Source organism: Pleurodeles waltl, chromosome 7 (assembly GCF_031143425.1).
Source record: "Pleurodeles waltl isolate 20211129_DDA chromosome 7, aPleWal1.hap1.20221129, whole genome shotgun sequence".
Classification (NCBI taxonomy): domain Eukaryota; kingdom Metazoa; phylum Chordata; class Amphibia; order Caudata; family Salamandridae; genus Pleurodeles; species Pleurodeles waltl.
In genome coordinates this window covers 869479440-869495045 of record NC_090446.1, presented here as the reverse complement: position 1 = coordinate 869495045, position 15606 = coordinate 869479440, and the positions used below count along the sequence as shown (strand labels likewise).

General features: G+C 42.7%; 1 protein-coding gene across 3 annotated transcripts in view; it reads right to left on the bottom strand.

The window, feature by feature from the left end:
• Positions 1-15606, bottom strand: part of LOC138245662 (protocadherin gamma-C3-like) — an 830748-nt gene that overhangs the window by 687267 nt on the left and 127875 nt on the right. The gene's annotated exons all lie outside the window — the stretch shown is intronic.

Sequence of the window (15606 nt, the reverse complement as noted above, 5' to 3'; positions counted from 1 at the left end):
AAGAACCTGGGGCAGTCCAAGATGAACATGAAGCCTGAACCACCAGGCTCTCTGGGGTCGGGTGCCTGGAAAAAAAGCCTGGATCCGCAGGAGCCACTCGATACCTGCGAGCCACCGATCTATTAACTGCCGAAGATGACACCGGCTTCTTCCAAATTTCTAAAATTGGATCTAACAGAGCCTCATTAAAGGGCAGAAGTGGCTCTTCAACCGTCGAAGCTGGATGTAAAACCTCTGTTAAAATGTTGGGCTTAGACTCGGACACCGGCAAGGGAAGGTCCAAAAAAATCAGCTGCTTTCTTTATTACAGAGTGGAATGAAGCAGCCTCCTCTGTATATTCTCCAGAAGATGTTAAGTCCCATTCCGGAGAGGTATCCAAACCACTCGCCGTATCTAAACCTTTGAGATCCCCCAGAGGTTCCTCGATCTCTCCTTCCTCCAATGCCTGCTTCTGATACTCCTGCTCCTCAAGAAGGCAAAGGGCAAGCCTTCTTGAATGCAACCTGGCCTCAATTCTTGGCGTCAGCCGATGTCGAAGCCTGATGCCGATCCTCGGATCCATCTGACGCCGGATCCATCGGCACCGTATGATGAACACGAAAACGCTCCGGCGCCGGACCAGCAGATCTACTCGGCGTCACCGGCTGTGAAGTTGACGCCATAGGAACCGGCGCCGAGCCAACACCTCCCATCGGAAGGAAGGGCATGAAAGGTGCCGGTCGTAAAGGAGCCGCAGCACCCATATTGAAGGCCAATGGACCCTAAGGGCCAGCCGGTCCACCACCTGGAGCCATCTGTTAAAAGCTAGCAAACATCGCATTTAAAAATGCAGAACTGTCGGCTCCTGGGGCTGGGAAAGCCGGATACTGTGGAGCCTGGGCTCGAGGTGACATCGGCGCCGGCCCCGGGTGAGAACTCCTGACACTGAGGAACCTCAAACACAGATGGTGGATTCAAAGGTGACGTCGGCGAAACTGGTGATACCGGAGATGCAAGAGGCATCTGTGGCTGCGGAGAGATGGTGGGGCTAACTTCCCATGTTTTCCGGCGTCGAGCTGAAGGCGACCTCGAACGCAATCTCTCCCTACTCGACCGGTACCGAGATTCACGACGACGCCGGGAGTCACGATGACGCCAATGGGATTTCGGAGATGACTTGCATCAATGCCGCTTCTCCTTCTTCTTGGATTTCACCAAAAAGAGCTTCGCCTCTCGCTCTTTTAACGCCTTCGGGTTCATCCGTTGACAAGAGTCACATTTGTCAATGTCGTGGTCGGAGCTGAGACACCACAGTCTGTATGTGGGCCCGTCACCGACATTTTGCCTCCACACTCATTGCAGGGCTTAAAACCCAACTTTCTTTGAGACATGCTTTCTCTCTCGAAGAAAGAAACAGCAACAGTAACTGTAACTACGCAGAGTAGAAACAGTAGCTCCCTCGAAGAATAACCATTGTTAGAATGGCACGGAAAAAAGGGAACTGACATCAGCACGTCGGGGAAGACCTCTTATTGCCTGTATGACGTCAGACGGCATCGCGTGGGCAATTGTAACGTCCTCGTCGATGTGCGAAAGCTAGGAAGAAGATTTCCGTTGAGGGCTGGCGCAGGGGAGAATTCAATAAGTGAGGAATCCACAGGCAGTTGTATCCCTCAGAAACATTAATTACCACTCTGTGTTTCTCAAAATCTTGTAATGCCTGTTATTTCACTGGCCCGGAATTACGGAGGTCCCTGGTAACAATAATTCCGAGACAGGGAAAAATACGAGATAGGAAATGTTATTTGCAAACATTGATAAATACACATGGAAAAGTCTACAAAACAAATGTGATAAAGTTGCTGGGGGATGGGGTTGGTGGCACTCGAAATAACGCAGGTGCCTGAACATGGATTACAGTGTAACTAAGGAAATGAAATCCCAGCAGTGAGAGGTGGAGCAAATGATACTGGGACATAGACAATCCTGACACGGAGTCAATGAGTACACTGATGTGGCAGTGAGACACTTGCAAGTGAAAATTAATACTGTCTTTGTCCGGCAACACACCAACAATGCATCTCGAAAGAAGCCTGAGATGTAATATAGAGAGATAACATGTCCATGGCAGGAGATAGAACAACAGTGTGACAAGAAATAGATTGAAACTGTTGAAGAGTTACCTTGGGGATAATAAATAGGTGAATGCTGAGATGGAGTATATCAATTCTTGTAGAAGGAAAACATGACTAATGGCCCATGTTATGCACTGGCATTATGAAAGGTGGTCATCACTGAGGGATTCAAAACATACACATTTGGATGGGGAGACAAGTACAATGGGACAGGGAATACATAGTTATGGAGACAAGGCACACTCATATCAGATCGGAGGGAACACACTCACACTTGAGCAGTAACACACTGACCAGGTGCAAGTAGAAATCAGCCTTTTGGGAATTAATCCACCTCCAACATGAATATGCTCACACAGAGAAAGAAGGGAAATCACATTGAGTAAGGAAATGTGCACCTAGACATACCCACATTCGGACACTAAAACACCTACACTGCAAAAGAGGGTAGAGTTAGCACAATCATTAAAGCATAATATTCATTTGTGGTACAGAAAATAATGCTATTTTAGTATTACTCCGGGGGTACAAAATGCAACTCAAAAACTTGCTGTTGGAAGCCTACACCTCACTTTTCTCTGTAGAGTGATCTGGAGGCAGAGTTTGCAAGACACATAAGTACACTACTTTGTAGTAAATATGGGGGGGACCAGTGGAAGCAGCATGAAAATGGGGAATAACTGCTCAAAATGAGCAGGGTAAAGGGAAATTTCAGTAGAAGTTTGGAAGGAACATGCTAATGCAAATCACACATCACTGTTGAGTGAAATCTCAATGAACAGACATATATTAGAAAAAGTATCACAGTTGTATAGAAAGAATAGTAACTTAACTTATGCAGTAGCTTAGTAACTATTTTTAAGTCCCAGATTCCTTTACGAAACACACTCATTGGATGATGTCATCAGTAATGTCATTTGAGATGCCATCCATGTTGTCACCGACCATGACATGAATAATATAATATGTGAGATCATAAATAGTGCATTGCAGGGCGTAAGTTATAGTTGGCTCAGATAACTTTAGCTGCAGAATTTCTATGGTTTTGTGTGTGTAAAATTTGAAACTAACTAAAACGTCCCTGTAACCTTTTTTTCAGTGAATTTTCACTTTTTTTAAATCTATTTCCCATCTATGCTGTACCTGTAGCCTTTGTGTTTTTCAGTGATTTTCTAGGGTCTTTAATCGTATTTGCTAACTATAACAGTTTTGTAACCTTTGTTTTTTCAGTGAATTTCTAGGGTATTTTTTCTTTTTACAAAAAAAATATATTTATGAAACACACTTAAACATAACATTACTTCGCCCATAGATTTTTAAGTGATTTAAATCTAGAAATGTTTTAGGATAAACAATGAACTATATCAAAATATAAAATTACATGAATGCAATTCTTTTAAAAACAAAAATTGTGTTTAGTTTTTTTTAAATTGATTTGCGGATCTGTCACCAGCTAAACCCATAGATACTTTCTGTTCCAGGCTCCACTGGGGAACTGCATATCCAGCATGATTTCTAACAACACTTAAAATAAAAAATGGACACTATAAAATTGATGCTTGAAGTAAGTGATTTAGTAAAATAACATAGAAACTTGTATTCCCATAAGTAATTCTAGCTTACAAGGTTGTTTTAATGTATATTTCTGGATTCGCTGTGACATCATGGCACTGTTGCAAGGGATCCGCTAATCCCATGTGATAGAGCAACAAATACATTTGATTGGTTGAAACACCAGCCAACCACTTCTACAGGAAGTTTCTTCCCATTTTTTTCCTTGAGTGTGTCTCCTTAATCTTCCCACCTGTGCAGCACAGATGTAACTATTTCTTTTTTGTGTGTGTTTTTTTGTGAACTTGTTTCCAAAATGGCATTAGGAGGAGAAAGAGAGCAGGAAAGAGAGCAGCAGGAAGAAGAGGAAGAAGAACTGCAAAAATACCATCAGGAGAAAAAGATCATACCAAATATGATTAAATGCAATCTTTACAACAAAGAACTCTCCAGAGGGACACAAAAAGCACATGAATGGGACAAGCAGCATGCTAAAACATCTGCTGACCATCCATCCCTGAAAACTGGCGAGAACAGAAATCCAGAGGAATGCTTCAGGGACATCCACATCAACTGCTGCAGCGCCACTTGTTCCGAGAGACGAGGTTCCCAATGCTGTAACTGCAAACATTGCTGCAGTAGTACTGCAGATGCTCAAGATCACATCCTATTGCACAGATTGCAATAACAATTTCCATTGGTGGAAAATCCATGCCATCAGTTGTGCAGTCTGCGATGAGCCAAAAATGTAATTTCTTTTTTTTTACAAGACTGTTTGCATAATTTCTGTGCGTTTCTCCAATATATTTTATATAGTTATAGTTTGTTGTAGAAAAGTAAAACACTACCAAAATTAAAGAGAAAATCAGTTCCAAAAGATAAAAAAAAGTATTTTTCAGAAACCACCTATTTTGGTTTATAGAAAGAAAAACTACTTGTTAAATTTTTGTTTGTCAATGTATGATTAACTTATGTGGGCGTGTAAGTGGGTGTATGAGTGAATGTGTGGGCCCCTAAGTGGGCGTGTGAGCAGGTTTGCTGCTCTGTGAGTGGCTGTGTGAGCTGCTGTATGGGTGTGTGAGTGATTGTGTGTGTGAGTGGGTGTGTGAGTGGGTGTGTGAGTGGGTGTGTGAGTGGGTGGTGGTGGGTGTGTGAGTGGTTGTGTGGGTCTGTATGTGGGTGTGTGAGTGACAGTATGGGTACGTAAGTAGGTTTGTAAGTGGGTGTGTCAGTGACTGTGTGGATCTCTGAATGGGTGTGTGAGTGGTTTTGTGAGTCTGTGAGTCAGTGTATGAGTGGCTATATGGGTGTGGGTGTGTGAGTGGTTGCATGTGTGTGTCTGTGGCTCTGTGAGTGTGTATGCGAGCAGGTGTGTGAATGGATATGTGAGTGGGTGTGCAAGTGGCTGTGTAGGTCTGTGAGGAGGTGCTGTAGATGTGTAAGTGTGTGAGTGATTGAGTATGTCAATGGGAGTGTGGGTGGGTGTGTGAATGTGTGTGTGAGTAGCTATGTTGGTCTGTGAGTGGGTGTCGTGGTTTTGTGGGTCTGTGAGTGGGTGTGGGATTGTGTGTGAGTGGCTTTGTGGGTTTGTGTGGTAGTGGGTATGTGAGTGGGTGTGTGTGTGAATGGGTTGTGAGTGGGTGTGTCAATGGATGTGTGAGTGAATATCAGATGCTTGTTGCATATTTCTGATTAATTCTTTGTATTTTATTCCAATGCTTCTCAAAGAATTCCTAATTTCATCATGCACCCTACAGAAACGCCTTAGTGAACAGATGGATTTAATGCAATCTACTACTACAGTCATTCATCACAAAAGAGAGAGGTCTAAGGAAACTGGTCAGTATTTCATAAAACAAATATACTCAGTTAATACTGAGAAGTTAAGTCTCAATAAACAGTTTAGACTGTTGCAAAGCAATACCATACCCATACATCAGCAGGGGACATGCCAATGTAGAGGCTAGTTCACTGGTAAGCAGTACACAGTAAAGAAAGAATACTGATTTGACATATACAGTAGCTTGGTATATATCTTTAAGTCTCAGAAACTTTTAAAGAACACTTACAGTCATTGGATGATGTCATCAGTGATTTCAGTGGAGATTTCATCAGTGGTACCCTGAGTGATTTCACTATGTCATGAATAATGTAATATATGAGGTCATAAGCAGTGTATTGCGGAGGCAAAAGCTAAAGTTAGCGCAGATGAACAAGTGCTGAATTTCTATTTTTTTGTGTGTAAAATCGGAGTCTAACTATAATGACCCTGTAATCTTTGTTTTTTTAGTGAGTTTGGACTTTTTTTTTTTTACTATAAATTGTATTACAATTTCACCTATAAGTGCAATTTAGCAATGCATCTTTTTCCAAGTTTATAAATAAATTTGATTAACACATTTATTAGGATTTTACATTTTAAAAGTAACAATTAATAAAACAACATACAGTAACTTATGTGAACTTTCCAAGTCTTTCCCATTTTTGTATTCAATTTATGGATCCACAGATCTGCCGGGATGCCACTGTGAATCTGCTGCAATTTCAGCAACAAATCAAAATCTCAACTTCTCACTGGATATACCAAGGACCCCATTAGGAGTTCGGCGGACAGTTTGCACAGTCTGCCGAACTTCCGACGGGGAGGTTGCTGCCACACTGGCTACCTCCCAGATGGACCCATGAAGAGTTTCCCTCTGGACTGGCCGGCGGAAACCTTAGTTTCCCGCCGCCAGCCTAGCGGGAAACATGTGGCAGCACTGTCTCTGGCTTGTAATTGAGCCAGCAGCAATGCAGTCACTGCGGGGTGCACCAGCACCTTTGCAATGTTCGCTGTCTGGACAGCAGACATTGAACACTGCAATGGTGCTGGGCAGGGTGAATGGGCAGAGGCCCCCCTCTACTGCCCTACACCTGTTCTCTGCCAGTCTTTTTATGGCAGTAAAACCGCCAGGAAAAGGCTGGCAGAGAACAGGGTAGTAATCAGCAGGGTGGTGCTGCATGAAGCGCCGCACTGGCTAATTGTGATCTCCGCCACCATCAGGCCACCAGAAGCAGGGATCCCGGCGGTGCTGCCGGTACCTTAGTGGTCAAGCTTCCAGGGTCTTAATGTGGCGGTCAGATCGCCAAGGGAGCGGCAGCCCAGACCACCACCATGAGGCTGGCGGTCTTAAGACTGATAGCCTTATAATGAGGGCCTAAGTCTCCATGCATCCATATTGCAAACCACACCCTATGTCAGTTATTTGGGTTTCACATCTCTCTGGAGACAGACCGAAAACCAAAGCACCATCATTTTTCTGCTTTTCTTCAAAAAAAGAGAGTTTCATAGTTAAAATGTCTTCTTCTGAAAATAGAAAAGAAGGGGAAGCGCATGAAGAAGAAGACGACGACTTAGGACGTCCAAAGAATTTCTCTGACATTTGAAAATCTTCATCCATCCCTTCCGGAGAAAAGAAAGTTCTTCCAAAACTTGTCCAATGCAATATATGCAGCAAAAAAGTGTCAAGAAGTAATCACATGGCACATCCTCTATTGGGAAACATCTGAAAACCATACATAGAAGGAGGTGTCACGGGATGATAAGAGAGAGGGAAGGTGGTGCATCAGCAGCTGGGTCATCTGTTTGACCCTTACCAACTGACCAGATCATTACCATCCCCGTTGTTTCCCTAAAACTGGTCACTCATTTTGGCAAATGCCATATGCCAGTTGCACTAAAAATGTCATCTGTTGCCCAGTTATGGATGCTGTCAACAAGCAAAATTGATTATTTTTTCACCTCACTGATCTGACTTTCATTTCCCTTTAAGCACAAGTTGATTCCTGAAAAGCAAATTTAGACTACATTTAACTTTACATTATATGCAATTAGGTTACATACTATAAGTAAGTGAGTGGCTACATAAGTGGTTATGTCAGTGTGTAAGAGACTGGTTAAGTGTCTGAGAATGGGTATATAATTGAGGATATCAGTGTACGGGTGGTTGAGTGGATATGTGAGTAAATGTATCAGTGTCTCTGTGAGAGTGTCACTGGATGTGTAAGTAGCTGTATGGGTGTGTAACTGGGTCTGCTAGTGACTATGGGAGTCTAAATGGGTATGTAAGTGGCAATACTCACTGGTACCTGACTGTGTTAATGAATGTTTGGGTGTGTAACTGTGTGTGCAAGTCGATCTGTTAGTGGTGGATGCGTAAGTGCTGTCTCGGTGCAGGAGTTGATTTGTAAGTGCCTCTGTCTGACTAAGTGTGTGAGTGACTGTATGGGTTTGTACGTAGGTATGTGAGTGGCTGTATGGGTGGGAGGCTGGGTGTATAACTGGGTGTATAACTGGGTGTATGGGAAAGTAAGTGCATGTGTGACTGAGTGCTGGGTACATGAATGGATGTATAGGTGTGTGAGTGAGTTTGACAGTGCCTGCAATGGTGTGTGACTGGCTATGTAAGTGGTTGTATAGGTGAGTAAATGGGTGGATGAATGGTCTTATGGGTGTGTGACTGAACTGTACTAAACATTCTTTATACAGACAGTACAAACAAAATTAGAGCGAAGTTGCCTTGAACCAACTGTAGAAAGTGGTGCTGTGGGTCGCCTGCCAGAAAAAAAGGGCCGCATTGAAAGCATTATCTCACATCAAGTTGTAGACTATGAATTTACAAACAATCCCTAGGCTGAATGTAGGTAGTGGACTGTTGTTGAAGTTCTTGGTCCACCTAGAAAGGAAAAAAAGAGTGTGCCTACAGTCTGCCCTGTGCTAAACATTCTTGGCACACCCAGGAGAAATAAACAAAAGAGAAAGGTTAACTTAAACCAAATATACAAAGTGGTACCGTGTCTCCAGCCAGCAAGAGCACCTCAGTGAGGGCATTGGAAGGCGGCAAATTCTAAAGAATGAATCAATAAACGGATGTTAAGCTTATTTTGTAATCTGGATTGTATTGTAAATGCATGCTTTAGAAATTGTAACGCATTATGCAGCACTTGCACTATCTGTTATGAAATAGGCATGATGTTTTCCAGCCTTGGTCAGCAGACATTCTAGACAAACATCTAACTTTCCCAGTCTTAGAGACTCCCTGGTCTATGGAGGAACAAGACACAAATCAAATATCTCCTCAAATATGTGTACAGTGTCAGACACCAAATAACACACACATGCAGGCACCAAAATATAAACGGAAACTATTATTCACAGATACGTGTTCAAATACCAGCACACATACCATGAGACAGACACTCTCAGGCATGCAACAAGTGCTCTTTACATTCAGAACGAACATTGATATAAGGGCAGAAGTGCAGCTGCCAAGAAGTGCCTCAGAATAAGAGATTACTGCAGAAATATTATGGGGGTAGGTAGACGGGTTACCTGACATGGATGAGTCAAACAAGGAGCTTTCACTCTAACATAGCCTGTCGGACCACACTGAACAAACAACAATCAGACTTGATTCCACTGCCCATAATGAATAGGCTGCCTCTCGGCCGTGGAGAAGTTGCCAAGAATCAGTGATGTGAATTATACAACTGTAAAATTCCCGAGCATTTGTATAGCTTACAAAGACACAGAAAATGACTAGAAAGGGACAGCTGCAGAAAATTAGCGTACTCTGGATGAGATGGTGTTAATGCCATTTCTGTGAAGAGAAATGGGCCCTTTTTTGAACCAAAAATACACCTCGAATGTTTCCCTTTTACTGAAATCTACAGGTCGAATCTTCACATATTTGCACCGAGGGTTAAAAAAAAAAAAAAAATCACATCAGTGGACAATGAAATATATTGTGCAGGAAGGAGAAGGGACCAAAGCGGTAAACTACAAAGCTTCCCCAAAAACTAAAATTAAGGAGCCTGGAAACTGCGACAGTGGAACGTGTTTTACATGGATCAGTTCCAGATATTAAATCAGAGATAAAGTATGAATGAAAATGTGTGTATTGAGATTTCAAATTATATTGAGACTGACAAGGTTACAGAGTATCCTCTGAAATGGACAGGTTTAAGAGGTAAATCCCATTTCAAAGGAATACATATTTTTTTGTTATATCTGTACAAACACATGGAGTATAAATCTACCTTTTCCAAAGCTGGGTTTGCACGGCAGGGTCTTGCTTTGAACTCTCAGACTCGGCTAATGTTACAATATAGGAGGCAACACCACTGTAAAATACCACTTTTCCAAATGATAAATATCCCACATCCTATGCACAAAGTTTCAAATGCAACTGAACAGATTACTGTCTGATCTAAGGCATGTTGTACTTGATTAGTCCATTGCTGCGGCTATTCAGTCACCCTCGTCGGTCTGTGTTTGGGGTCCTTTGCTGTTGATCCTTCCAAGCGCAGCAAAAGTGTACTTCTGTATCAGAAAAAAACATTTCACCAAGGAGGCCAAAGACTTTCGATAAAGCTGAGGTATGTATGTTTACGGCACGTTCTTTCCTTTAGCCTAGTTCTGAACACTATACGCACGAGCTCCCTCAAAAATGAGTTCACATGAATCACGTGACTGACGGATCAGACCCCAGGCCACACATAATTGCGTGCATTTTACAACCGAACTGCAAGAATTTAATTTGCATACAATCGTGAAATGCATCCTGTTTATTCCATCTTGTCTGGTGGCACCTCGTAATTGCTCCGTTTAGTGATATTTTTTTTTTTTTAAAAGCATTTATTTGCATTTTGCTAAAACTAAGCCCTTTTTTCACCAGGTTTTGGTGCCAACAAGGGACTTTTGCACATTTTACAGCAACCGTTTTTTTCTTTGCACTGCAACTGGTCCAAGTGTGGGTTAACTGGTTGCCTGAGGTACAGGGAAAAGCAGGGACAGCTTTCTAAGTTGGAGTAGTCGTCTGAGGAGGTATGTGGAATAACGTTTGAATGCCGATAGAGGGGTTTCTGTACTATGCACCACCCTCACCTACGTTCAAAACCACCTTCCTCTTCCGACGGTTGCTGCCTGACAGCTGCTCCTGATTAGCCCTTACTTTTCTGCAATTGCCAACACATTGCCATACACATGTCAGGGGAAATTTGTAACATGCCCGTTCAAAGCAGTTTTTTACACTACTGTGTACAGTTTCAGGGAAGCCCTTGATATTGTTTGAAAAAGACCCATCGAAACATTCTTACGGACTGAACTAATAAATAAAGTTGAGTGCAAAACACTATAATTGAATCTTTTAACCCCTTAGCTTTTTTCCAACATTCTGGGGATCGCAAAGGTACCCAAAGTTTGTGGGTTCCCTTGCAGAAGTCCAAGATATTAGCCAAAATAAAGCTAAAATGCGTTTTTTGGGGGGAGGGGAACTGGAAAAAAGTGCTGCAGAAGTAAGCATCTGTTTTTCCCCCTGCAATTGGCATAAGAAAAGGGTGTGTGGTGCTAAAATCACCATCTTCCCAGCTTTCAGGAACAGGCAGACGTGAGTCAGAAAACCGCATTTTTCAACACAGTTTTGGCATTTTTACTATGTTTTGTGCTTTCAGTCTCCTTCCAATTAGTGACAGAAATGGGCGTGAAACCAATGGTGGACCCCGGACAGCTAAACATTTCTGAAAACTAGACAATTCTGAATTCAGCAAGTGGTCATTTGTGTAGATCCTTCAAGAATTTTCTACAGAAAGTAACAGTTGAAATAAAAAACTATTGAAGTTGACTTGAAAAAACAGCCGTTTCTGAATAGGTTTTCTTCCCTATCCTTTTCCACTTATGATAGATTTTTTACAGCAATATACCATTATGTTTGCTGGACCCTCATGGCTGCGGGGATATATAGGTCTTGTAGGTTCATCAAGAACCCAAGCTACTCAGAGCAAATAAATGATCTGCACCTTGCAATGGGTTTTCATTGCATATCGGGTATACAGAAATTCATTTGGTAAAATGTAAAGAGTGAAAAATAGGTATCTAGGAAACCTATGTATTTCCGAAAAGGCACAAGATAAGGAGTTTTGAAACAGTGGTTATTTGCAAATCTCTGAATTCGGGGGTCCCCATACTAGCATGTGAATTACAAGGCATTTCTCAAAATGACTTCTTTCTTACACACTGTCTTACATTTGGAAGGCAAAATGTAGAGAAAGACAATTTGCAATAACAATTGTTCTTCTATTCTGTATTCTTCCATGTCTCCCGATAAAAATGGTACCTCACTTGTGTGGATAGGCCTAGTGCCCCTGACAGGAAACACCCCAAAATGCAACATGAACACATCACATGTTTCTATTGAAAAATTATGTGTTTTTTCCCAAGTGTCTATCGGTGGATTTTGGGCTGTAGCTCAGCCAGCACCTATGGAAACCTATCAAACCTATACATGTATGGAAAGTAGACACGTAGGGGATCCAGGACGGGGTGACTTGTAGGGCTCTCACTGGGTTCTGTCACCCAGAATCCTTTACAAACCTCAAAATTGGGCTAAAAAACACTGTTTCCTCACATTTCAATGCTGCTAAGTTCTGGAATTTGAGGGGAGCCACAAACTTCCTTCCACCCAGCATTCCCCAAGTCTCTCAATAAAAATAGTACCTCACTTGTGTGGGTAAGCCTAGGGCCCGCGACAGGAAATACCCCAAAATGCAAAATGGGCACCTCACATTTTTCCATAGAAAAATGATGTGTTTTTTGCAACGTGCCCTAGCTGTGGAGTTTGGGCTGTAGCTCAGGCGCCACCTAGGGAAACCTACCAAACCTATACATTTATGGAAAGTAGACACTAAGGGGAATTCAGAATGGGGGGACTTGTGGTATTCTTACCGGGTTCTGTCACCCAGAATCCTTTGCAAACCTCACAATTGGGCTAAAAAAAAAACATTTTCCTCAGATTTTGGAGCTGCGAAATTCTGGAATCTGAAGGGAGCCACAAACTTCCTTCTACCCAGCATTCCCCCAAGTCTCCCAATAAAAATGGTATCTCACTTGTGTGGGTAGGCCTAGTGCCTGCGACAGGAAATGCCCCAAAAAACAATATGGACACATCACATTTTACTAATGATAGTGGATGCTTTTTGTGCAAAGTGCCAAGCTGTGGATTTTGCCCTCTACCAAACCTATACATTATAGGAAGTAGACACCTAGGGGAATCTAGAATGGGGTGACTTTTGGGCTTCGCAACAGGTTCTGTTACCAGGAATCCTTTGCAGACCTCAAAATTTCAGTAAACAAATACTTTTACTGCACATTTAGGTGATGGAACGTTCTGGAATCTGAGGGGAGCCACAAACTTCTTTACACCCAGCATTCCCCTAAGTCTCCCAATAAAAATGGAACTTCACTTGTGTGGGTAGGCCTAGTGCCTGTGACAGGGATGGATCACACAACGGGCAATGTTAGTCCTTACATGAGGGCAACTGTTGACCCAGGGGGGGATCCATTCCTGACACGTGCACTAGGTACAGACACTCAAGTGGGGTAGCGTTTTTATCAGGATAGGTGGGGAAACACTGGGTGGTAGGAATTTTGTGGATCCAAGCACACTCCTGTAGTTTATGTGACAGAAATGCAAGAAAACAATAGGTTTTAATCAACATTTTCACCTTGGCAGAATATTATGGATAAAGAAAATTTGGGGAATACACACAAGTCACGCCTCTGTAGACTCCCCTGGGTGTCTAGTTTCCAGAAATGTCTGGGTTTTGTAGGTTGCCCTATATGGCCGCCAAACCCAGGACCAAAAACGCAGGTGCCGACTTATAAAACCCGGTTGTTTTGTGATAGATAATTTTGATGTCTCCACAATACGATTTGGGCTGTGGAATTTGAGGCTGAACTAAATTGGGGAGCTCCCAAGAGAGCACTCTCTCTGTGCTTGACGCCGCATGCACCTCTGGGTTCTCTGGGTTGGGCTAAACCGCTATCGTCCCACTGTACAGAGTGTGCTTGCGAAGGGACAGGACGACAGTCCTCATTACCTCCCTCAGAATCACTGGAAGAGGAGTTGTCGGATGTGACTCCTCCGACTGAAAAATCACTCCCAGAGTCTGTTCCATTGTCCTATCCCTCAGATGCTGTCTAGGTCTCTGATCATACGTCACAGTTGCCCACCATAACCGATCTTAGGGCTTGAACAGAAGTTATCCAACGAGATGCCATCTCTGCTACTGGCTAAACTGCCTATGTAGATGGTCACAAAATTGCTGGTGAGTATGTGTGTGATGCGTGCAACAGTAAAGGTCAGTCACCTTACCTTTGCTTCTTCCCTCAATCAGCATGTTCTCTCAAGACACTCAAAAAAACAAAATAGAAACACTATTACTTCACCCTGTCACATACCCATCGCGACAGTCTTTAGCGCCTGTGGCGCCCGGTCTGACAATCATTTTGGTGCTCCCACTCCCATAACCTCCTCCTCATATTCCCTCACTACCACCCAGCAAAAGTGCTCTTCATCTCTCCATAGTCCCCCTCAAACAAAAATTCCATTTGCATTACAGTGCAGGTAATGGCTGGCTTTACTAATCTGTTGCGTAGGCTCTCATTATTCTAATGAAACTACTGGATTTTGAGCAGCAAGATCGTCCACGGTGTGGGAGACTGAGTCTAACCCACTGTGGGTGACACCTGTCGTTCTAAATTTGGGTTTTGCTCCAGCTGATTGGGCAGCCGAGCGCAAAACATATTAAGCTTCTCAGGGAAGTCGTGGTCACTCAGGTTGCATCCAGTTCTCTCATTTACAATTTAGTCTCATATATAAATGACAAACAGAAGCAGTACATGTTTTAATGATTAGTTTAATAAAATAAAGCAACTGCATCTTAAATAGCAAAGCGTGAGCTGCAATAACCAGGACGACACAACATGACAGTACTAAAATGGTGCCGAGAAGAGTGAAGCATAAGAATAACGCTATCATATTGTCACTATGATCGATGGATTATTTCCTATCTAAGTCATAATTTGAGCACAGCATGTTAAGCTTATAATTCTGCCTTTCAGGTTCCCCCGGGAAGACATCAACCCTCATACCTGAGCAAAGGCCTATAGTCTGCGTTAGCATCTGTAGCGAAGCATTCAGCAATCAGCATACAGTCGTGGTTCCCTGGCTGGCATCTCCCTCTTAACATATAATGGGACTAGGAAGTGTTTTTATAATAACACAGTTGATGTCTAAGAAAATGTCCCTATGTAAGGATGTGTATTTTCTACGAATGTTGGAGACTAAACCTCTACCACGTTCACCGACAATGTACCAGACTGTAGCCCTGAATGAAGCACAGAGTGATAAGGAATCTCTTGTTTGAGAACACAGTGCTGGGCTAAGCAAAAACAGTTAGATAGATGAAAAATAAAACAAGACCATAAAAATAACAACGTGAAGCCAAACAAAATATATCTAGGTTAAAGTGCATAGCGTCCTAGTGAGTTAAAATAATGTGCATTGAGCTATAACTAAAATGGCTACACAACACCCTCCCCTTTTCGGTTGAAATAGTTCAAAGCCAAAACTAAAATCTCATTGCTAAAAGCTCAACCTAAGATATATATAAAAACCACGTCAATTTGGACAAGTTAAAAGGACACACAAGCATACTATGTGGCAATTTAAAACATGAGCATGTTACTTATAATCGAATCAAAAAGACATGTCAATTTAGAAAAGTTCCATACTAGGTACGAGTCATGGAGAACAGGAGATGTTCCACTTCGGCAGATGTCAAAGCCGGAAAGTCCTCGCAAAAAAGGATCAAGGAGCAGGTGTGTTCCATAGCCCCAGTGTCAACCAAGGCGGCATCCGTGGAGTGCCCATTGATGAGTTGTTGACAACTTCCTCCAGGAAGGGTAACTCATAATTAGCTTCACGCAGCAAACATAACCTCAATGCACATGTCTGGTAATGAACCCTCAGCGAGAACATGAACAGATCAGCATCTACTGTAGGCAAGCGCTGCTGTGAAAGACAGACTTCCAGTGCATGTTCAAAAGAGCACCAGAGGCAC